Below are 26,270 nucleotides of genomic sequence, written 5' to 3'. Positions count from 1 at the left end.
GAACTCACTGGAAGCTGACCAAAAAGAATCAAAATCCAAGCCCTAGCCACAAAAATAACTAGATATTGTGGCTACTATACACAGTCTACTAATAAAAACAAGTAAGTTTTATGCTGACGACACTACCATTTATGGTAGCACATCTAAGACAGTAAACGACCAAGTTCTCTCCAATTCTCTCTCCTCTGATCTTGAGCACGTAGTACAATGGGGAAAGGAGTGGCTGGTTACTTTTAATGCATCTAAAACCAAGCTTCTCTCTTTACATAATCAACATTCTGATCCACATCTGGCATCAATTGAAATGAATGGCTCTCGTCTTCAGGAGGCCTCAAGTTTTGACAAGCTTCTGGGCTTGACCATTACTCCTGATCTTAAATGGAACACGTACATCAAATCTGTTGCCAAGGCCGCCGGAAAAATGGTGGGATCTTTCTATCGATCCGGTAAACATCTCACTGCTGATGCTATTCTCTATCTATATAAGAGCCAGGTACGTCCAAGGATGGAATACTGTTGCCACATCTGAGCAGGAGCTGCTAGAAAGGACTTGTCCTGCCTTGATAGAGTTCAAAATAGACTTCGTAGCCTCGTAGGAGATGTCCTTTTCTCCTCCTTGCAACCTCTATCTCACAGAAGAGATGTTGCGAGTTTGTCTCTGATGTATCGTTATTTTCATGGAAAGTGTTCGACTGAGCTTCAATCTACGGTCCCCCCTCGCCAAACTTTCACAAGAAACACTCGTCTAGCTGTAAACACTATCAATAATTCCCCCACTCTTTATCTGTGCCTAAACCTAAACGTAGATTCCATGAACAAAGCTTCTTTCTTAGAACTGAACGCCTGTGGAATTGTCTTCCGTTTTCCTGCTTTCCGGCTGACTACAATATGGTTGTGTTCAAGTCTAACGTAAATAAGTTCTTGATGAGCCGTTCCATATAAGTTATCAAATTTACCAAATTTTCATTACTAATGATTACTATATTGTCCAATTTCTACTGTACACTCTTTAACCCTTATCCTTCAATGGCCTCTTGGCCTTGATAATGTGGTGATGCCTATGTAAAAAAAAAGAAAAAAAAGGACTTCATATAAAGATAACAACTACACTATTGGTGTATATACCGTTCCACACTTTAACTATTGGTGACGGGGCAGTATCTCAATTCTACGAGAGTTGTCTTGCTATAAGATAAGTGATATTATAGTAAGATACACATAAGTGTTATATGTTTACATTTAATAAAAAATGCCAAAGTCAGCACGTAGTAAAAAAGCTCAGAGAAATATAGACTAATAAAAAAACAAAGTCAAGCTATTATCTGAGCAAAAAGAATACTATCAGAAAAATGCTGAAATAATAAAAATTAAGTATCATGCAAATCCTGAGGCAAAGAAGGCTGCCTCACGTGCTGACTCAAAAGAACGGTATAACAGGGATCTCGAGGGGAAAAAACTGCCTCACGTGCTCTTTATAACAAAGAACCAGAAAAAAAGAAGGCTGCCTCACGTGCTGACTCAAAAGCACGGTATAACAGGGATTCTGAGGAGAAAAAAGCTGCCTCACGTGCTCTTTATAACAAAGAACCAGAAAAAAAGAAGGCTGCCTCACATGCTGACTCAAAAGCACGGTATAACAGGGATCCCAAGGGGGAAAAAGCTGCCTCATGCACAAACTATTATAAATATGTAAGTAAAAATACTAATTAACAAGAATAAAAAAGCATTGGAAATGCAAAAGGATATAGGGATGGTATGCCAAAAAGTATACAAACAAGATAGCTATGAATGGCTAGGCACATGGAAATAGAATTGCATCCAAAGTATAGCCCTATAGCTTTTTACAACCGTAATGATGGCACGTAATGAAGATTGGAGAACAGCTATAGGGCTATACTTTGGATGCAATTCTATTTCCATGTGCCTAGCCATTCATAGCTATCTTGTTTGTATACCTTTTGGCATACCATCCCTATATCCTTTTGCATTTCCAATGCTTTTTTATTCTTGTAAATATATAGGATTATGTCACGTATGAGAAGTTTCCTAGAACGATAGAGAAGTCCAGCTTCTTACCTTGGTAATTTGTTCCAATTCATGTTATTTGTGAACGCTAAATCGACAAGTTTGAATGATAGACACACAGATTGGTTGCTCTTAGTCGTAGCAGTCGGCACATTCACTAGAATGACTACACAGCGTTAACCAGGAATAGATAAATATCTTTAGCGGAAATCTCTCGAGATTATTATTATTCATATGCCGAAATCTAAACACAGGTTCCTAGGACTGTCCTCCCATGAAATTCTGTTCTGCTTACTTATTTTCCGACTTACTACAATATGGTCGTCTTCAAGTCCAATGTAAACAAGTTCTTGTTGAGCCGTCTTCTTAAATAATCAAATTATACCCTATTTCCACCACTCACGATTACTACATTGTTGTTCCGGTGACCACAGTACATTCATTAACCCTTATCCTTGAATGGCACTCGAGCCTTGATAAGTGGTGATATATTTGTGGAAAATAGAAAAATCAGAAACTAGTTAATTGTGTATAATATTTAGTAAAATATTTTCATTCATCGCCCAGAATGATAAATCCGACATGATCAGATGAATTTTCACGGATAGATTTGTTTTAAGAGGAAAGTGCTTTGTTAAAGACATTACCCATCTCTCTCCACCTCATTGTAACAGAGCGCGTATAAGCGCGTGTGAGAAAATCAGCAGCGGCTATAAGAATACTGGCTTTCGAAAATATTAGCAACAGCAGCAGCCGTCTTAACACGTGCAAATTAGCAAGTGTGCACGAGTTTGCGTCAGAAGAAAGGGAGAGAAAAATACACTACGTGGTAGAAAAGAAAAGCAAGCTGTAAAACCGGCGAAGATCGACATGTGAATACGAAGGCGAGAAAGTCAAGTGAAGGAAGGACAGACTTTTAAAAAGCACATGTGTGTGCGAAGAGACTTTGGAAAAATAATGAAATGCGTTGTTTTGGAAGAACTACGAATAAATGTGTTTCATTTGGACTTTTAAAAAACACTGCCGAGTTATTACTTTCCTTTTTTATTTGTTTATTCCTTTGCGACTGTACCAGACAGCATGTGGGTCCGAGAGGCGTTATTAGTATAGACACAATTAAAAAGTAACGGCCACGTTGTATAATAAAGTAATAATATTAATAAGCGATGATTATTCATATGCACATTTTGTGGCACTTAAATATACCTGACTGATCGCAAATGTATTGGAGTTTCCATTCTCCTAGACTAGATACTCTGCCAAGGCTTGAGTGCCAATCATACTATTTAACTCGTAGATGAAGGAATTGCATATGGATCGATATTAATCTCAGTAAAATCATCAGTAAATACAAAAAGATAGGGGATTTCTTTCTCTTCCAAATACTTCTTTAAATAGTAAATATAAAACCAACCAATGCATAGGGACCACATTTGCAGTTCGTTGGTGGAATAAATTAAATGTCGATAGTGAACAGACACGCACACACACACACACACACACACACACACACACACACACACACACACACACACATATATATATGCCATTGTTCCAGTATATAAATGAAATTTGGAAAGAGAACAAATCATGGCATATGTTTTAAAATTTATAATCTATTATTATACAAAAAGTTTGAATTTGTCAACATCTCAAATTTTAACATTAATGACGTCATTTCTAGCAAACTTTTCAAACTTAACAACTTAGGTTGGGACCATATAGGTTTTGGTTCTGATTCTAGCTGATAACACCCGAGTCACATTTAAAACATAATAACTTTTGAAATCACTTCTATATATTGGTTACAATATAATAACTAATAGAATATTGACTCTATAATAATAAATAGGCAGTCTGCACAAATTAAAATATAGTTAAGCATATTTTACGACCGGTCACACCGAATGGAGGACCGACTGCTATATATTTGGTACAATATGATAATCAATAGGGAATTGGCTCTATAATAATATATACGAAATCTGCATACATTAAAATATCACATTTAAGCGTGTCTTACGATCGGACAACGCCGGGTGGCCTTCTAGTCTTATATTAAATGTGTCAAGATGAAGTTGTAAAAATTATATAGAATGTCAAATTTGATTTTGATAAATTGTCATAACAAAAACCGCTGTCTGGCACAAAATATTTTTATTGCAAATGATTATTTAGTGTAATATTAGGGCAGGCATTCGTATGTATAAACTTTGTTACATATAATGAAATACGTCTTTCTATGCACGTAAACATACGTATGTAACGTACAAGTTAGGGCATGGAATACTGTAAAATTTCTAATGGATATAAAAGACACAGCTGTCTAAACAACCGATTAGATGTCTTAAGAGGACATACAAATATTTCGCTTTAATAGGTGTTAAACTATTTTCTTTTAATGAGTGATAAAAATATCGCTTTAATTGGTGTTAAAAATATCGCTTTAATTGGTGTTAAAAATATCGCTTTAATTGGTGTTAAAATAGTTTTGTTTTAATGGTTTTACAAATAATCTCGTTTTAATGGGTTGAAAAATTATATCACAAAATGGCGGCTGTTATGGGAAATGATTTGATAGAGTCGATGCTTCGCGGCTGTGTTCGTCTCCTCATCTCCTTGTTCCGTTATTATTCACCTTGTACATTTAAATATCAGTATTAACGGGTTTACATTACCTGTGATTGTTCTGTTCAACAGAAATCTCCGTACAGTCAATGCTCAGTGAAGCAATACACACACACATTTCAAGGCTGATCAACTTTCATGTTAAGATGAATAATCGACAATTGGTTGGCGTCATTAACATTGAAATATCATAAGCGTGTTAAAACTTTGATTCTCAAACGGAAAGCATTTTGTTCCAAAAATAGAATGTTTAAAATTTTGCGAGAAATAGAAACGTGAGGAAATCCTTGAAGAATACAAAGCCAACCAACTTCATACTACATAAAAGAAATGATTTCTTGACACAAAGTTAAATCGTAAAATACAAAAGCTTCAATAATCTTTTTCTGACTTGTAAAAGAACAAAGAATATTGTGGCCCAGCATGTGAATTAAAAGAAAAGGGTGTTATAATCACAAAGTACATTCAATAACAGCAACAAAGACACATATAGTACATTATTAGCTGGGAACTTAAAGAAAACGGGCGATTTCTTCAAGTTATATAGAAAATTTTAAGATATTAGGTTGATGAGAAAATTCTTGCGGAGTTTATAATTTTGAAATTTCGAATGATGTATTTTCAAATAAGTTTTCGTTATAATACCTTTCCCTCATATATCATTTTAAAGGGCGTTTTTCGCTCTATCTAATCGTTTAAAATACAATCATTTTAAAACAAGTAGGTCTTCTTTTCAGAACGTTGAATACAATGTGGAAAAAAGAAAATTCGCACAATTTTTTTTATTTCAATTCAAGCTAGGCCGAAAAGCTGCTGAAACAGCTCGCAATATCAACGAACCACAACTGAACGCACAGCACAATGATAGTTTAAGAAATTTTGTGGAAGCCAAGAGAGTCTTAAAGATGAAGAGTGTAGTGATCCGTAATCTTATGTTGACAACGATCAATTAAAAGCCTTAGTCGAAACTAATCCACGCACACCTGTTCGAGAACTTACTTGTGAATTAGACGTAACGTATACAACTATTTCCAACTACTTGAGAGCGATTGTAAAGAAAAAAACTTGATAAATGGATGCCTCACGAATTGAACAAGAACCAAAGAAACGCTGTTATGGGGTGTCATCGTTTGTTTTAAGAAACAAGAACGACCCGTTTCTCGACCGGGTTATGACTTGCAATAAAAAATGGGTTCTTTACGTCTCAATAGTTAGACGTCAACGAAGCTCCGCAACACGTCCAGAAGCCAGAGTTTCACCAAAAGAACGTCATGCTGTCACCAAATGGATGAAATGCATTAGAAACTTTGACAATAACACCCAGCATTAGTCAGCAGAAAAAGCCAAATTCTACACCATGAAAATGCCCGACAGCACGGTGCTTAACCGACCCTGCAGAATTTGAACGGATTATACAACAAAACTACCTCTTCGTCATACTCTCCAGACCTCTCACCTACCGAGTACCACTTTTGCAAGCATCTCGAAAACTTTCTCCACGAGAAATACCCCCAAAACCTAAGCAATATCAAAAATGCTTTCAGCGACTTCATTGCCAACAAAATACAAGTTGTTTTTTGTGTGTGTGTGTGTGTGTGTGTTTACGTTACTGGCATGCATACACTTGTTTGGGTTGGCTAAAGTCTGTTGATTCTGATGGTGCTTATTTCGATAAATATTTTTTATTTTTGAGCCGAGATATGTTTACCTGAATTTAAAAGTTAAAACCGCAATAGTTTTCTTGTCAACCTGATACATAATTAGAGAACTGTTATTGGGAACTTAAAAAAAACGGGAAAATATTTAGATAGGTCAGGACATGCATGTCCTGTGTAGATTATGATAAAACGAGAAAATGTTTTCATCTAAAGCACTTCGTATCGTTATCAAAACGTATGACGGCACGTGGCATTTATAAGGCGTTTCTAATGTTTAGCAGGGTAGGCTTTCTTTTCGAACCCGATTAGACTGTCCGTAATCTACTTGTCGGTAGAAATATAGCTGTTCTCTTGTTGACATGTAAGTAGTTGGTCGATCAGGTAGTGACATCTCTCCCCTTTTTTTCTCCCCCTTCCTTGTATTATTCAGTCCTCATTTTTGTTGCAGCAAAGAAATAACAGCATGTTTTTACTTTCTTTTAGTTCTCTAAAAAGTAAGCAAAATTGTAGTGATACTGGCTATTTAGTATGACTAGTTAGCATGAAAGTCATATATATATATATATATATATATATATATATATATATATATGAGACTTTCATGCTATTTAGTCAGTATCACTAAAATTTTATTTCGCGTTTTTCTATTTTAATATATATATATATATATATATATATATATAATTTTTTTAAAATGTAATTATCCACTGACACGTGTTTCGTCGTCTACGACTCATCAGAGTGGCTGAATATAGTGAGATTCGAAATCGGGACCCCACCGTAATGAGCTTAAGCCCCTTACCTCTGACCCATCTCACCAACTGTCTGGATATATCGCGATTTACTTAAATGTTCTTTGTTTTGGTTTTAGCGATATTCATTCAAAACTTATCGCTAAAACCAAAACAAAGAACATATATATATATATATATATATATATATATATATATATATATATATATAAATAATAAACATACTAGGCTTATATATATCTCCAGTGAGTTCATCAACAATTATGGATGTAGTCCTAAAAACAAAATCCAACACCATAAATATAGTCCAGGCTGGCGTATATTCCATTGCCTGTCTGGATTGACGAAACTAAACGCAACTTGGACAAAAGATTGTATGCCATTAACAGCAATAACACACTCAACGTCATTTTCTCGCGTATTATGGAGTACGGGTTAGTACTTTGACTTTACAAACGCAAATCTTATAAAAACCCGGAAGTAATACGCTGGTTAATTGAATCCGCCCTTATTTTCCCACTCCATTTTTACAATAAAACAAAGAAAAGACTTGTATCAAATTTTTTGCCCAACTACCAAAAACTATTATTAGTAAAAATTATTTGGGCATCGGTTGATTATAATTTGTTTTTACTTTATGTATATATGTATGTATGTATGTATATTTATTTATTTATTCACATATATCATGCGTATTTCAATTTATTTACTTTTTATTTAATGCATTTATTTATTTGTTTAATAATTATATTTGTTTTATTATATTTACTATTCTTTTTATTTGAATTATTTTATTTCGTTAGTTATTTGATTTGTTAATGAGTTAAGATACGTTAAGATGCGTTCATATAGAAAGGAATAAAAAGTTAGTTTTTATTCCTTTCTATACGAGCTCATCTTAACTCAACGCATATGTTAGACGCAACTGTTAAACGTAAAAAAAAAAATGACACGTGTAACGCTAGCTGTTAACCGAAATAGAGGCTACTACATTATTAAACGTCCAATTTTTATTGATTTGAACAGTTCGTTTATTTATGAATTTTTGAGATGAGGATTGGTTATTCATATTATTTGGATTCATCGGATTACTGTTTTCATCTTGAGTGTGATTTTCACAACGTTTCGGTCGATGTAACCTCCGACCTTTTTCAGGTGTATCTTGTCGAACTCGGGAATGTTTGCGTCGTACTTGGGAATTTTGGACGGAACACTTTATTTACTTCACGGGGGTAGCGTGATCTTGTTCCATCAGCCATGACGACCGAAAAATACAATTGCGAATTACTTAGGACCTCTATCCAGTTATGGCTGCCGGAACAAGAGCACGCTACCCCGTGAAGTAAATAAAGAATTCTGTCCAAATTCTCGAGTTCGACAGAAACATTGCCGAGTTCGATAAAATACACCTGAAGAAGGTCGGAGGTTACATCGATCGAAATGTTTTGAAAATTACAATCAAGATGAAAACAGTAGTCCGATGAATCCAAATAATCTTAGTTCGTTTATTTACCACTCAGATAATATGTTAAGATACACATAGAAATCTATCGAGAGGTTAGCCCCGGAATGGTACGTATTCTCTTCTGATTATCCAACAGTATCTGGAAACTGAAATATAATACCTCACAATTAAAAACAACCTACGAACTAATTTATGGGTGAAATATCCCCATACAGAAGATAAAAACGAACCATATTTCCATCTGAAAGCTGAAATGAAACACTTCATATTATAAAACAGCTGCAAAACATAATTATATTCAAACATTCAATTCTTTATAATAAAACCCACAGGACAGATACTTTTATTCTTCATTTCTATTTTTAATCCATTTATGTATAAACACTCTTAGATGAAGCTTGACTTTGTACTAACGAGGTTATGTTACACTTATGTACTAATAGGATTTCAGTTGTAACTTTGACTTTGATATTTTGATGCTAGTGCAGGAACTATGAAGTTAAACGAGGAAACATTAGCGAGTAACAATACTGACGAAATAGAGGAGATGAGAATAATTCCGGAAATGAAATTCCTATCAATACAAAACACTAGGCGCATTAAATGTTTACATTTCCAGAAGATGGAGTTATACTCGCTATTCGATATGCCTAATTAACATAATAAAAGAAAAGAATAACAGATGTAGTTTGACTAGACAGAAGGCTGACTTACACATCACAGCAAAAACAAAACGCCAACGACATTTTCTTTGATGTTTTATTCTGTTACAGTTCTGTAACATTACACATCACCTAAGCCTCGCCACCTCCTTCTCCTTACGGGACGTAAAGACGAGCTTCGAGAAATAGCTACCGAACATTTTCAGCTAAATAAACAGAAATATTTCTATATTCGCCACGTCTCATTTCAGACTTCCTGTCCCTGATGTGATATCTTAATATGTTATTGCAATTGAAATTTGATATGTTTTAATTTGTAACTTCTAATGGAATTTACAATTCCGCTGCTTAATTTAACCTAATTGTAGAAAATACCGCCTCTAACACTATTTTTACACACTCTGACCGATATTGCTAAAAACGTAGTTACAAAGTTGTAAATGAGCGTTTAGTTGAATTGAACAACAGTCGTATGCAACATCTTAATAATGTTGCCTATCTCGCAGCCAAAATAAAATGTTTACAAGATTCCAATAACGTTTTTAGATATGCATGCAAATTTCGATATCGAAAACAAAAATTGAACATTTTTTGGTTTGAAGTTAGGAAATTTTGATAAACCTAAATTAGCTTAATAGAAGCAGATGATCTGACGGTGAAGTAGATAATGAGAAAAATACAGCTATGCGCATATGGATTCGCGCATGATTCGTGACCTCGAAAACTGCAATAAGTTTTTTAAAAGCAGTTAATTATTTCTCATCCAAAACTGGACGATTTAAGTTATAATCAAAGCGACATAATTAAACTAAGTTATTCTGTAAGCTTCAACTTGCTCTACCCCCCCCCCCGTTCGTTGGATAGATTTTGTCATTGCATTGTTTGCTTTGCTATATTCAGAGCACGATACCAGAAGAACATCTGCAAACTATTTAACCCAACTAAATCTAATGTCAGAAATTACTTGCATTTCTACAGCATAAAAGTTAGATACGAAGTATGTTTTTTTATGTACAAACAAACAAACAAACAAACAAAAAAGATAAAGAAAAAGAAAAACGATAACAAATAACTTTTCACGAAAAAAATAGACAATTTTATTATTGTTCACACATGCAAGTAGCTACAACTACGACAATGATAGATATATTGTTTTTATTTTTTCTCTATTTTATTAAACTAAAGTTTGTTATTTGTCATTTAGACGTAGGAACTTCCGCGCTCTGCTACATATAAGGCAGTACAAAGTGTACCATTGTTTTCGATTTGACGCCAGATGATTACTAGTCGGTGAAAGTCGATCTTATTGCTGTTGTTAATTTGAAATCAAGAATTTTTTTACAGGGATAGGTCGTTAGCCTGATGTCAAACCACTAAGATTTCAAATATAAATAGAGAAATGCTTCTGTGGAGTTAGAAACCGATCATCATGAATTAAGATGTAAGCCGCCTTTAACTTCTGGAAATTTAAATTTAGTCTCTATTTTCTAATTGCTTTATTTATTTTAATTTAGAGTAATAGATTTATGTTTATTGAACAAAATTATTAAATTGTAAAACAATATGTTGCTTATTTTTAGTATTTCATCTACATTTTTTGTGTGGAAAGAATTATTTATTACGAAATATAATATAGTGACAGAAGTTATCATTTTAATAAAATTTTGGAGAACTTTTATACGAAAGATATGAAAAAGCGACTGAATTTTAATTGTCTTCAGTTATTTAAACTTTGCTAAATGGGTCGTTTATTTTTGTATTCAGCATTATCTTTTAATTGCGACAAAGGTTGCAGTTCAAAATATAGGCCACCTCGTTGATAGTTCTCCATTCCTATTTCTTTTCAAATAAAATGTAAATTATTGTCGATTACCGCGCTTAAAATACGATTAATGAAAAATAAAATCTATGAAATGTGTTAAAATACCGGAAATGTTGTCTGTCCCAATTGCTGTAACGTAATACATATTGACGAATTTGTTTAAAAGCAAACACGATCTTTAAATTAAGTAATGGGGCGAGTTGAAAAATATGTTTGTAATCGTACGATTTTTATGGCTATAACTCTTGAAAAAATTCAACTCACTTTCCGCGCTATATTATAGTTTTATTAGTCTGTCCCTCTGTTCGTCCATTCCACTTTTCTCGAAAACTAGGTTTATCTGAATGAAATTATGTCTGAACTGTTGTTATGATGACGTGCAGCGAACTAAGTATTATGGTATCCATTCACTGCACAGTTAGGGATTAATAGGGATTAATATTATTACAAAAATGTCAATGGGCTATAATTTTTGTCCGCTTTTAATGGACTAAAAGGTCTAGTCGAAACAATAATCCAAAATAACATAAATGAATGCACAAACAGATGGAAATGTGCAAACTGTGGAGAAGATCACCCTGCCTATATAAGAACCTGCGATACATGGGAGGGGGGGATTATAGCGGTAAAACAAAAACAAAACATTTCATTCTCAGAAACAAGGAAAATTGTAGATAGGTATATTAGAGACAAGTTATGCACAAATTACAAAAAAAAAAAAAATAAAAAATAAAAAAAATAAATAAATAAAATCACAGAAAAGTGATAAATATGACATACTCGTTGAAAAATTAATGAAACTGGACCCAAATTATTGGCAAAAATTCATAACCGAAATAAAACCTACAATCACGTGAACCTGAAATCAACTAAAACAAAGATCATATAAATAAAAAAAATGATAGCGAACAAAAATAGAATCTCTACAAATCCCTAACACATCAAGAAACAAAGAATCCATCCATTCATAACCATGAGCCCCTGCCACAACTTTGTAGATGCTTTTGTAGCGATTTTTCTTTCCGGGTGAGGGTGCTGACCTCGCGCCCAACCTTCCCAGAAAGTACATACAGCAGCTAGCCTTCCGAAATAATCACCCATCTGTTACTGGCCGGGCTCGCCGGTGCTTAACTTCTGTGATATAGCGAGAACCGGTGTGTCAACGTGATTGTGCCGTATAAACAAAGAATCACCGGTCCAAGAAAGAATCAATAAAAAAGAAAATCAAACAAAGCAAGAACCAAAACAGCCCGACACATCACGATCACAAAAAAAAAAGCAAAAAGATACTAAAACCATCAAAGTTAATAATGATACAAACAATCCAAAACAAAAAAATAAAACCATCGCTAATAAAATACGAGAATGGAATATAAGAGGCTTAAAAATTAATATTGAAGAAATTCGTCCTGCAATAATTTGCCTACACTTGAAATGCACTTGAAAGAAAATGACAGAATTAATATAAAACATTACTCAATATACAATTACATAAACAAAAAATCAAACATAACCACTGATGGATCATCATAAATAAAAAATATTCCACACAGTGCCGTAAGCTTAAAAACAAACATGCAAGCCATTGCAATAACCGCAACACTGTACAACGCAATAACCCTCTACTCACTTTATATACCACCGAATGAAACAATAGATGAAACAGATCTAATCCAACAACTACCAAAACCTTTTTTTTTTATTATTGATGGCCGACTTTAATAACCATAATGAACTATGGGGCAATAAAACAACAACAACAACAACAACAACAAAAGAGGCTAAAAATCATTGAAAAAATAATCAATCAATAACAAAGAGAACATGCATCAAGAACCCTATCAGCAATAGACCTAATATTATGTGACCCAATCATATACATGAACTATAGCTGGAGAACACACGACGATACATGTGAAAGCGACCCCCATTCCCAATTATACTGGAAAATTAGAGGACAAACTGCCCCACTGGGATATACAAAAATCAAATTGGGAGAAATTCCAAAATGCATGCCAGCATAGATTAATACCTGAACTCGGAACATATTACCTATTTCAGCAATACGCTACTTTCCATTGCAGAAGAGAACATACCGAAAAGCTCTACATCCCCAAAGCACAACAAAACCTGGTTCAATACGAAAAATGCAAAATGGCCATAAGAATAAGATGTGCTAACTTAAAAAAATTCAAAAGTAACCCAACAAAAGAAAATTTGGACATATACAAAAATAGTAGAGGATAAGAACGGAAAACTATTAGAGAATCAAAACGGAACACATGGAAAAACTATGTATCAAAAATAAACGAAAACACTAAAACCAAAAAAGTATGGGAGGTAGCCAAGAAAATATCAGGAAAAAAACAACAAGAACAGACACCTAATATGCAAGGAAAACATTGCAAACAAACTAGCAGAAAAATTTTCAGTAAATTCATCATAAAAAAATTCAAGTTATAAAACAAAACGAAGAAAATAAACTAAAACATAACTTCAAAAAAAAAAAAAAATGAAGAAAAGTACAAGCAAGCATTAAAAAGCACAGAATTAAAAGAAGCAATGTACAAATCTCATAATACATATATGTCACTCACTCACATCTGAAAGAAGAGATGTCTATTTGCATAACGTGTCAGGAGCCCTACGCAATGCATCATATATTGACGGGCTGTGTGGACTTTAAATGGGACCAAATAAAGCATTACCAAGAGAATAGTCCAAGGGAAATATTTAACAAAATCGACCCAGAAAAAATTGAATTCCTGAAAGAGATTAAAATATAAAGATTTCATAAAAAAGACCAAATAAACAACTAACCAACATCTAACATTACAATATTTCGGCATCAAGTGACCCAAAAGTGGTTGATATGCTTCACCCTTCTCATTGACGTATTAGTTTAGCCTTCACCACTACTGACTATCCGGACGCACAATATTAGTATGAGCCTTGGGTCGAAGACCATAAAAGTCGAAATAGCTTGTAATTAAAAAGGAATTCTTGTCAGCGTTCGTACGATATTCTAAATTTAATTCAGTTCCAAGAACTCGACTACTCTGCCCTCTCGACTTTTTATATCGAAGCCTCATTGGTATGCAAATCAATGCATATCACAATACGCTCTGCTTTATGAAAAGTCTAACTGAAATCCCTAATTTCCATGTTGACAGAAATGAAGATGGCATTTGACACTGGTTATAAATTTACTGTCGGTTGAAGAATTAGCTGCAATAACGAAACCTACAATTCTGTTCATGAAAATAAATTAACATTTTCTTAATTTATTTTCCGTAAAATGTATTGTAATCACCAATGCTTACGTTTATTTTTGAAACCCAACATTCTATAATAAATGAAAATAAAATCATTTGTATATTTTATATAAATGAAGTAGATTACCTGTCCCAGGACTAGTAAAATTAATTCCTGTGTAAAAAAAAATACCTCGAGACTGATTCCCAGATGGCTACAACATTCTCATTTTCAAGTCCAAAATTTGCTTTTATTTACAAAAGAGCCATCACTTATCAAGGTCAAAGAGAAAGAAGCTTTGTTCATGAAATCTACGTTTAGGTTTAGGAATAGATAAAGAGTAGGGGAAATTATTGATAGTGGTTTCGGCTAGTGTGTTTTTCGTGAAAGTCAGGACAGGGGGCACCGTAGATTGGAGCTCAGACGAGCACTTGCCATGAAAATAACAATAAAACAGAGACAGGCTTGCAACATCTCTTCTGTGGGGAAAGTGGTTGCAAAGAAGAGAAAAGGGCACCCCCTAGGCTACAAAATATTTTTTGAACTCTGTCAAGGCAAGATAGGTATTTCTAGCAGCTCCTGTCCAGATGTGGCAACAGTACTCCATCCTTAGTTGTACTTTGCTCTTATACAGGTAAAGAATTGCAACAGCAGTGAGATATCTACTGGAGCGGTAGAACGATCCCACCATTTTTCCAGCAGTCTTTGCAACAGATTTGATGTATGTGTTCCATCTCAGATCAGGAGTAAAGGTTAGACCCAGAAGCTTGTCAAAACATGGAGCCTTCCCAAGAAGAGAGCCATTCATTTCAATTGATGTCAGGCGAGGATCAGAGCGTTGGTGATGTAAAGATAGAAGCTTGGTTTTAGATGCATTAAAATTAACCAGTCACCTCTTCCCCAATTGCAGCGCGTGCTGAAGATAAGGAGAGATAACCAGAAATAACTTGGTCGTTTATGGACTTTGAAGTGTTGCCATAGATGGTAGTGTTGTCAGGATAAATGTCTACGAATAATCTTAGGATGTATTTTGGGAGATTATTAATGTAGATCAAGAAAAGAATTAGGCCTAAGATGGATCCTTAAGGGACTCCACCATTAATACTGTGAGTTTCTGATTTCTGTCCATCAACCACTACTCTTATGAATCTATCAGACAGAAATGGTTTAATAACTGAAAGACATTTCCAGCTATACCTCAGCTGGAGATTTTGCGGAGTAGGCCTTTATGCCATAGCCTATCAAAGGCCTTTGATATGTCGAGCAATTGCTCTAGAAAGAAAGCCTTTGTGGAGAGATAATCATGAGATATAACTGTTAGCACATTTGCTGTAGATCTAGCAGAACGGAAACCATATTGCATGCCACTGACAAGGTTATTTCTGCTGAGGTGGTTGACTACTTCTCTGTTTAACACAGATTCCAGCAACTTACTCATAACACACAGGTGGCTGATTGGTCTGTATTAAGAGGGAGATGATCGATCACCTGAATGTTTGAATACGGGACATACTGATGAGATTTTTCAGGGTGTTGAGAAGCAATTCTCCTTAAGACAACGCTTAAACAGCTTTGTAAGTATGGGAGATAGTTCTGGTTAAGATTTTCTAGCACTATAATAGTGTTATAATGTTGATCTAGCAGAAGAGAAATTATCTGTTATTGTCTATTGGGTTGGCAGTCCTACTCGCATAGGATAGAATTAGCTGAAAGTTCTTGGCAAAGAGTTTAGCTTTGTCCAATGCTGACGAGATTACCTCAGGTCCATTGATGATGGTTAGGATAGAGCACGCACTTCTATTCGGGACTCTGTTTGTTATTTGCCAAAACTGGTGGGAACTAAGCCGCTGCTCAGCTACTTTGGGCTTGACAGGCTGAGAATAAAACCCTCTAGCGTTCTTTATTACTCTTTTACAGTGGTTGCTGGCTGTCCTGTAGGCGGCCCTAGTCTCAGTACATCTATTACGTTGATAGTAACAGAAATACTGATTTCTGTGTGCAATGGCAGCAGCACATTCTAGAGAGAACCACGATTGGCTGTAAGGTTTTTGCTGGAATCGTTTGGAGGGTATGAAGCAGTCTATACTTACAATTAAACATACTGGCAGGTCTGATACTATAGAGGATACGTTATTTTTAAACGTGGAACGCAGATGTAGATCTTGTATAAATATACGGCGGCTATCCCACTCAATCATAGAGTATCGATATACTGTTCGATGGAGAGGTATGTCGGAGGACTTATTATATTTTGTTTTTATTTTAACTGAAACAACTAAGTGGTCGGAAGATCCCAGTCGAGACAGAACGGAAGATGAACATAGCTTGAGGCAAGTTGTGAGAAAAAGGTCTAGGAGACTTGCATACTGACCATAAGTGTCGGGTAGACGAGTGGGTTCGTAAACAATCTAAGTTAGGTCATAAGTCCATTGAAAAATCGTGATAGAACTTCCCCTCATCATCCGTCTTGTTTGAATGGGCTAACCATTCCACATTGTGAACATTAAAGTCTCCACAAACGTGAATGTTAGCCGAAGGATGAGCAGACAGAATGTGGTCAATTTTATCAGATATACTCTTAAAGATAGTAACTCCGCTGTTATGGGGACGATAGAGAGCAAATATTAAATGCATCGTTGTGAGCAACTGCAACTCGGAAACACATATAGGGCAATTTAGGGTCTTCTCTGGAGATGTCACTTCCACATGGAAAGCCATCTCTAATGTAGACATATTCCATGCTCATGGCGGTCTTGGGCGTCAGATTTCTGTGTTAAATTAGAATATCTTCTTTTAATTACGAACTCAGCTAAGGAAAGTCGGTCCAATGCCAGTTTCGCTTAGGAAGGATAGGTCTGGTTTAGTCTCCTGTAATGGATTTCAACCTCTGGAAGGTTAGAACGTTAACCCCTGATGTTGGAGAAGGAGACATGGTAGTGGTGGTCTACGTTGGAAGTTGGAGTTCTGGGTTTAATCGTGTATTTTTTTTTTTTTTTTAGACTTTTCATAAAGAAGTTTTAGGATTTGTGGAATAAGTCGACAGACTTGGTTAGAGCAGGGCAGAAAGGGAAAGTAAGAGAGAAAAAGAACTGAAGAAATATTTTTTGCAAACTATAATAAGGTAACGCCATAACAATTACCCACTAACATGGCATCGAGAAGCCCTATCAGAAGCTACTGCATGGTCCAGAATCCATTCACCAAATGGCAATACAGCAACTCCAGTACTTTGCACCTGCTGATAGGACGGCCTCCTTAGTGGTTAGTCCAAGGTTTGGGTCCCTGACTATCAGGCAGATAACGTCAGCTCAGTAAAACGTTTACTTATTAGTGACACAGTTACAAGTTACGGGAGCTCCCGACAACGCATCCACAACACATTGTCTACTCTCCATTAAGAAAATAATGATGATAATAATAAGTATTTTACTTATTTAAAAAAATTATTTTAACAAGTCTGTTTTCTTTCATTTATGTATTAATATATTTACATTTTTTTAACTGCTAAATGAACAAATCTTTAAACCGTCCTCTTAAATAATCATTATCAATCATCACGGTGTTGTTTTACAGCCCACCTGATACTCATTAACTTTTATCCTTGAGTGGCCTTTGGGCCTAAGTAAGCGATGACTCATAGGGAAAAAACGAACTGTTTTGAACCACTTTACTAGTCCTGTGTAAAGCAATGAAGACAAAATTATACTAAACCAAATGTCTTGAAGGCTTTTTTTATAATTTTGGTACCAAATACAATTTTAAAATGTAAGGTTTAAGCTTAATCACTTGAAATTCAGGGGATATTCCTTATTTGGTAGCTCATCATTACATATCAAATACAATTCCAATGTGACATATTTTGATTTTTAAATGAGCAGTTGTGCCAATATTGTGTCCCCTTAAAACTTGTTTAAATACTCCAAACGAACTAAAATTTGGGGAATATTTATTAATTGATATATAATATATATTAAACTGAATAAGAAAATCTCATTTAAAATTTGCAGAAGCAAGTAGTTTTCGAAATATAAAGACCTGTACTATACACTATAATTCACTGACGGCCATGAATAAACACTCCCAACCTCCCCATATAGAACGGCTTTCGAAATAAACAAAAATTGGAGATATCTGAATTTTCATGAAGGTCTTACACTTCCTTTTGCCCCCTGGCATAAATGATATAAAATACAGACCACATTACAACCACTTACGCCTAGCATCGGTGTTCAAAAATTCATAATGATCGTTTTTTTTGTTTTTATATAATTTAGGAGTGAATCTTATACACATAGATCTATAAACCTATACACATACCTAATTTAATATCGATAGATATATATCTCCTTTTTCTCGACGAAACCATTTCAAGTGGTTAGGGGAAGCGAGAAAGTATATAAAAGATTAGACAACCTTCGTTTAAATGAATCCAGCATGAAACCCACCCCCGCTCTAAATAGAAATAGGTATTTTTGTCATCAGAAATGATAATATTTATATATTAAACATTTGATTGCTGACCTTATTCTATGATTTTATTATGAATATTGGTATATTGAATTTCATAGGAATTCTAGCAGGCCGCCCGGCATTACCCGGTCATAAAATACGCATATATATATATATATATATATATATATATATATATATATATATATATATATAAAATCCAATGATTTCTACGTATCACCTTTTTCCGAATGAAAATAGATTAAAAAGCTTTCCACGCGTTTGAATACGCTGTATACTAATTTTCAAGTTTGTAGATTCAAAATTCGTGGAGTATATAGGTTAAGAAATGCTCTCACACACACTCTCACTTTTATAGATATATAGCGAACACTAGGGAAACATGTTTTTTTCATCGAGTTTGATGGAAGTTGTATGCAAGTAAAATATAAGACATAATCTCAAAACACCCCTTTTCTAAATCGCCGTTGCAATAAATCTTTTTAACCATAGGATAAGGATTAACAAGAGTTAAGTAGATCTCGTCACAATGTACTAATAAGCCATTTGTAATGTTTGCTACGAGGGATCTTTTTAGAAATTGATCAGATGGTACGTAATCTTGTTGACATAAATAACTGTTTTTTTTTGCTCACACATAAGTAGTTGGCCTTGTCAGACAGTGACGTCTCTCTGTTTTTCTTCTTCTTTCTAGTATTGTTAAGCCATTATTCTCGTTGCAACTATGATATAACAGCGTGTTTCTTCTTTCCTTTGGTTCTGTAATAAGTAAACAAACAAAATTTTAGTGATACTGACTAATTGACATGCCTAATTGATATGAGAGTAATCTGTATATCTATAAAAGTAAAATTGTATGTCTGTGTGTGTCTCTCTCTGTATACATTTCCCTACCAAACTACTCTACCAATTTTCAGTCTACAGACTCGAGATTTGACATAAAGGGTATTGAGATTTGGAGAAATCTTTTTAATCAGTTTTCGGACAGACATTTGGCTGTGAAGGGGTCAAAGTTCCACGATTTTACCTTAAAAACTCTACCAAAGCCCACTACGAATTTTGAGTCTAAACACTTGAAATTTTAGATGTACATTACTTGGATATGGATCAAACTTTAATTTAATTTGATTTGAGCCATAAAAAATAAATGTTACGAGATCAAAATTGGGATCAAAGTTCAAAAGATTTTACCTCTACGGTCTCTACCAAATTATTCAGCAAATTTGGGTCTAAACATTTGAAAATTTATATAAAGTGTATTCAGACATAGAGCAAGCTTTTAATCGGGGTTTGGTCGAAAATTTGGCTGCTAAGGGGTCAAAGTTAAAAAGATTTGACCTTTGTGGTCTCTAGCAAACTATTCAGTCAATTTTGGGTCTAAACATTTGAAGTGTTACATAAAGGGTATTTAGACATGCAGCAAGCTTTTGAATCAATTTTTAGGTGAACATTTGGCTGCCAAGAGGTCAAAGTTAAAAGAGTTGACCGTTGCAGACTCTACCAAAATCCTCCGCAAATTTGGGGTCTAAACACTTGAAATTTTAGATGTAGGTTTGTCAAACTTTTTAATATATATATATATATATGCGCATAAAGTTATGAACAGTACATAGGGCCCGAGCAAAGCCGAGCTGAACTGCTAGTAATTAAATAAGCGCAAATGTGTTGAACTGAAAATATCTTTTTAAACGTACGCAATACATACGTAGAATTTTTATAAGTACAATTTAAATACCAGAAAAATCCCTACCCGGATCAAATTACGTTTCGACGGTGTTGATCGTCTTTTCACGGGCTCAACAACGGTCTTTCGTGACGTGACAATTAACATCGTCGAAATGTAGATTGATTCGCGTAGGGATATGTTTGATGCTTATACCTTTTTTCTTAGATATGTTTCTCTCTCTATGAAAAACAGTTTGATAAAGTTTGATTAGTCGTTAACAAGGCTAATTTACACTTCAAAACAATGAAGTCGCCAATAGAATTTCAATTGGTTTTCTATGATTCCGATTTTCTCGATACATGTCTACGATGTTTTTTCAACTAGTGCAAGAATTAAACCTGAAAAGAATGGGGAAAGTGAGAATTCTGAAAAATAGAGAAGGAAATGGAAATACTCCTTAAATTGAAACCAAAGCGCAAGAGTTTCCATGTACATAAAACGTTTACGATTCGGGGAGATACAGTAATACTGGCTATTATGTATACCTAATTAGCACGATAGAAGGAAAAAGGTACGTATATATAATTCTCTCTTTAAGAAAAACTGTTAGATGAAGTTAGGCTAGCCACTAACGAGGCTAACTTACACTTAAAAAATAACAAAACAAAACAAAACAAAGACCAAGACTATTGCTTGTTCAATGGAGACATGATCTTTGGTAATTTATTTTATTACAGCACTGTAACATTACACATTACTTGCCCCCTCCCCCGATACTCCAAAAGGCCAAATAATCAAGCTTCGAGGAAAGACGGCCGAATGTTTTCAGTTAACAGAACGAAAAGAAAGACTTTTTTTCTCCACGTCTCATTTCGGAATTCCTGTTCGTGATATATTTTGACACGTCATTGCAATTCAAATTTGATACATTTTAATTTGTAACTTCTAATGAAAGTTTCCATTCTTCTGCTTAATTTAACCGTATCTGGAAAATGCTGCCTTTAACACCATTTTATACACTCAGATATTGTTAAAATCGTTGTGACAAAGTTGAGATGAGTGGTAATTAGTGCTCAACAACATAATCACATCATAGTATAGGCTATTTCACAACCAAAATAAAACCTGTTTACAAGAACGTTTTTATATGTGCATGCAAATTTCGACATCGAAAATAAAACTTGAAAATTGTTTGGGGTTAAGGTATGGAAATTATGATCGGCCTATTATTCTGGATTAACATTCAAATAGTGGCGAAGTAAATAATGAAAAGAAAATATACAGCTGTGCTCATGTGGATTCACGCATGATTTGTGACCTCGATAACTTTAACCAAATCTAAAAAAGCAATTAAATGCTTCTTACCCAAAATTAAAATGCTTAAACTATTACTAAGGCGACATTGTTAAACTAACTCATTCTGGAAATTTCAACCTGCACACTTCGCAACAAAAACAAACTTGTTTGCTCAATGATTACATGATCTTTGATGTTTTATTCAATTAGTGTGACGGTACACATGACATAAGCCTGGCTACCTCCTTTCCCCAGGAGGTAGAACTTCGAGAAATGGCTACTGAATCTTCTCAGTTCACCAAAGAAAAAACTTTTATCTTTGCCACATCTCATTTCTAACTTCCTGTCATTGACGTCATATCTTCACACGTCATTGCAATGCATATCTGATGTATTTTAATTTGTGACTTCTAATGGAATTTTCCATTCTTCTACTTAATTAAAACTAATGTGAAAATACCGTCTCTAAATCTATTTTAACACACTAAATCCGATATTGCTGAAAACGTAGTTACAAAGTTGGACATGACCGGTGAGCTGAACTCAACAGCATAATCATATGCAACATTTCAATAATGTCGCCTAACTCGCAACCAAAATAAAACGTGTTTACAACATTCAAAGAGCGTTTATAGATGTGTATGCAAATTCCGCTATCAAAATTGAATATTGTTTGTATTTTAAATTTGGAAATTTTGATAAGTCTAAATTAGCCTAGTGAAAGCGGATGATATGACGACGAAGTAAAAAAAAATACAGCCATGCGCATATGGATTCATGCATGATTTGTGATCCTGAAAACCTTTATAAAATCTTTAAAAAAAAGAAGAAACAGTCAAATACTCCTCACCTAAAACTGAAAGACTTAAGTGATAATCAAGGCGAAATAGTAAACCAAAGTCATTCTGTAAACTTTATCCTACACTTTCCGTTCGCTGGATACACTTTGCCATTTTCATTTGCATGCTTTCATATATTCCCTAACTCCATTTCCACGGGATAAAAGTTAGACACAAAGAAGATTTTATGTTTAAGTATAAAAAAGCAAAACAAACAATGGCAAATAACTGTTTACGAAAAGGAATAAACAGTTTTATTTGCTGTTCAAACATACAAACAACTACAACTACTACGAGACAGATATATTATTTTTTCTTCTCTTTTTTTTGTATTTTATTAGCATGGCTTAATATTTATTTTGCTAATATTTTTTTTGTTACATTTTCACCCCAAACAAGGCACAGTGCCTCTTCGATGTAAGGGGATTCTATCAGGGACATAAGTTGCAGGGATACTATGTAGGGAGTTGGGCAGCAAGATGTCTGTTTACATTACACTTGAACTTCTGCATATCAGTTCACTTGGGGAAACAGGAACCAGGAAGAGAGTTTCAGAGTCTACCAGGTCTACGGAAGAAACTATTAGAGTAGAAGGCTTTCTTACATCTAGGGATCTCTACTGTGTAGAGATGGAACTTTGCTGCTCGTCGGGTTTGTTGGGGATACAAGAGCTTGTAGTTCGTCAGAGCATCTACCATTAAAATACTTGTAAACCAGGCAAAGGAATGTAACATTTTGTCGATGGGACAAAGGTTGAAGCTTAGATGCCACTCGAGGACCTATCAGGTTGGCGACTCTCTTTTGAACCTAGTCCAGGAGTGAGAGACTAGTAGCATATGCACCATCCCAAATGTGACAACAATACTCCATACATTGGCAATTGGTGGCCTTGTAGAGGTACAGGATACTTTCAGAAGTAAGTAATTTCTAACACGGTAGAAAAAGTCTACCATTTTGCAACAGCCTTAGCAATGCTCTCGATGTATCTGTTCCAACTCATGTTCCCTGTGAACGTTAAGTACTTTGAGGTAATGTATCTTTAGCCATAGCTATTGATGGTTGAAAAGGTTTCTTGTAGTTATCAAAGGAAACGAGCTGTAGAGCGTGGTGTCGTCAGCATATATATCCATCTAAGAGACTATTTTTATGAATACCAGGAATAATAAAGGTCCAAGGATCGACCCTTGAGGTACACCCGCATTCATATCATATTGTTTAGATGTACAGCCATCGAGGACATCCTGGATTCTTCTCTTATTTAAGAATGATTTAATTATGCTAAGCATTCGTCCAGTAATACCATATGATTTTATTTTCATGAGAAGACCATTGTGCCATGCCCTGTGTGCCTTAGATATATCTAGGGCCACTGCCCCCCCCCCCCGCCTTATTCAGCGCATGATATATACGTTTAGAGATTACATTTAGAATATCTGCAGTAGAACGGGTTTGCCTAAATCCATATTGATCGTCGGACAGATATTTTGCCATTGTAAGGTGGTGGACTAGAGCGTGATTAATTATGGGCTCAAATATTTTTGCGAAAAGAGAGAGGATTCTAATGGGTCTATAATTTAATGGGTTCTTTCGCCAGAATTCTTGTAAACTGGTACAACGGAAGCAGTTTTCCAGCAGTCAGGAAAGCATGATGCGTTAAGGCATTTATTGAAGAGTTTGGAGAGAACTGGAGCAACCTCAGCGGAGCATTTTTTTAAATAGTACAGCCGGGATGAGATCAGGTCCACATACGTGCATTTAAGATGGACACTTGTTTTATGACGGGTTTTACTGAAATTACTCATTTCCTCGTTTAGTGAAGCGAAAATGACTTTTGACATGGATGATAAAGTCATTGTAGAATGAGGCATAATAGCGAAATATTTGTATATTGTCTCTTCTGTTTTTCATCTTCTCTATATTAATAAAATAGAAACAATTTTCCCCTAAGGAAAAAAAAACAACAAAAAACAAAAACATTATAGCTCGGTAAACGCCTGGTTATTTTTATTTAACAAATAAATAGCTTATATATGTATACATATGTATATGAACTCCCTTTTTTCATATTATGCATATTTCTAATGTAATAAAATAGGAAGGTCAAAACGAAAAACATAATAGCTTAGAAAACTCAGACGCCACATATAAATTCATTATGATCAGACTAGAGGCCACTATCTTACGTAGATTTTGCACATATTTGCGGCCGCATTAATCTGTTAAAATAAAATCATATTAATTCCTAGGAGTATCACAATCAAAATTATGTCGTCGTTACTGGAGTTAGCACAAATATTTCTCCATAATTATTTTCTCCGCACACTCCCCCATTCGTAACCAGGAAATTCTCTTCATTTGCCGCATATTTTACTACTTCACCGTCCGTATTTTGGTCCTCTATAAATACATTTGGCATTAGTTTCTTCGTTTCGATTCGTGAAATAATAAACTCTGATTTCGAAAAATCCCGTTTCTCGGATCAAGAGAATAGCGATTTCCGATATTTTCCGAACGATTAAAAACATAAGAAAATGACGCCAATCAAACACGTCATGCGGTATCGATTTAAGGGATACGCTATGTTTCTTCTCTTCTCTGGCTTTTTCGTTATCTTTGATGTCTACTTTGTATTTTTCCTATTCGTTGCCGTCTTTTCCATTTTCTTTGACGTCTTCTTCATCTGCTTTGACGTATTTTTCGTAATTTTCGTTTACTTTGCCGTTCAGTAATTCTTGCTCGACCATAATAAACACACGCGCTGTTTTGGTGACCGGCAGATCGACGGCTTCCTATTATATTTTTCTGTCATTTTCTTATCTTTCTTTCTTTCTTCTCCTTTGTCTTCTTTTCCTACGCGAAACTTATGGTTTATTTCTTGCAGGGACATGTCATTGATTGAATAAACTGTTTTTCTCAAATATAACTTTCGATTCGCCAGTTTGAATGCTTCAAAATTCCTCTCGATTTTGTTCGAGGTGTACATGAATAATGTACTATCGACAAAGTTTTCCAATTGCCGCCATAGCTTGCACAGTTTTCGCCTTCATTAACAGAAATTAATTGAGCGTATTATTTAGAATGATATTCTTATTATGGGGAGTGGAGGATGTATTGTAACTATTCTTTACTTTAGTTTAACAATTTAATAAACGAAAGATATCGTAAACATTTAATCTACCTTACAAATACTATTTTAAAAATAGCGCGGAAACATAGATGTATAAGCACATTAAAGGTTTGATAGTTTCTTGATATTTAACTTATTGTTAAAATATGTTTTAAGTATTTATCCATATGCTTACCTCCCCACGACTGGTGCTACCAGATCAGGCTGTCTACTGACTTCCTGAGATGAAACGCACCTACATAGATGTCTTTGTTTTTTATTCCCTTTTGCAAAACTTAGTCATGTTCTGCGAAAACAAAAACAAAAACAACATTCTCCTCCCCCTCCCCTCCCTCGTTTTCTTTTTCCTTCACCTCCTCACCTTTTTTTTCTTTTTTTTTTTTTTTTTTTTTGCCTAGTTGGTAGGGCGATAGAACATACCAACTGCCCCCCTGCAGAGGGTAAAGATCCTTCAATGGGACCACCAGTTGACCGTTGGTGGCAACCCGTAATGCATTAAGAACGGGATCCTGGTGGTTGAGTGGAACATGCCTAGGAAATAATAACATGATACTACAACACACCACTTTGGCCCTTACTAGGCTAGACGGGAGGTTGGATAGGCC

Source organism: Euprymna scolopes, chromosome 3, assembly GCF_053919585.1.
Source record: "Euprymna scolopes isolate OS-2025 chromosome 3, ASM5391958v1, whole genome shotgun sequence".
In the NCBI taxonomy this organism is placed as follows: domain Eukaryota; kingdom Metazoa; phylum Mollusca; class Cephalopoda; order Sepiida; family Sepiolidae; genus Euprymna; species Euprymna scolopes.
Note: the sequence above shows the minus strand (reverse complement) of the source record.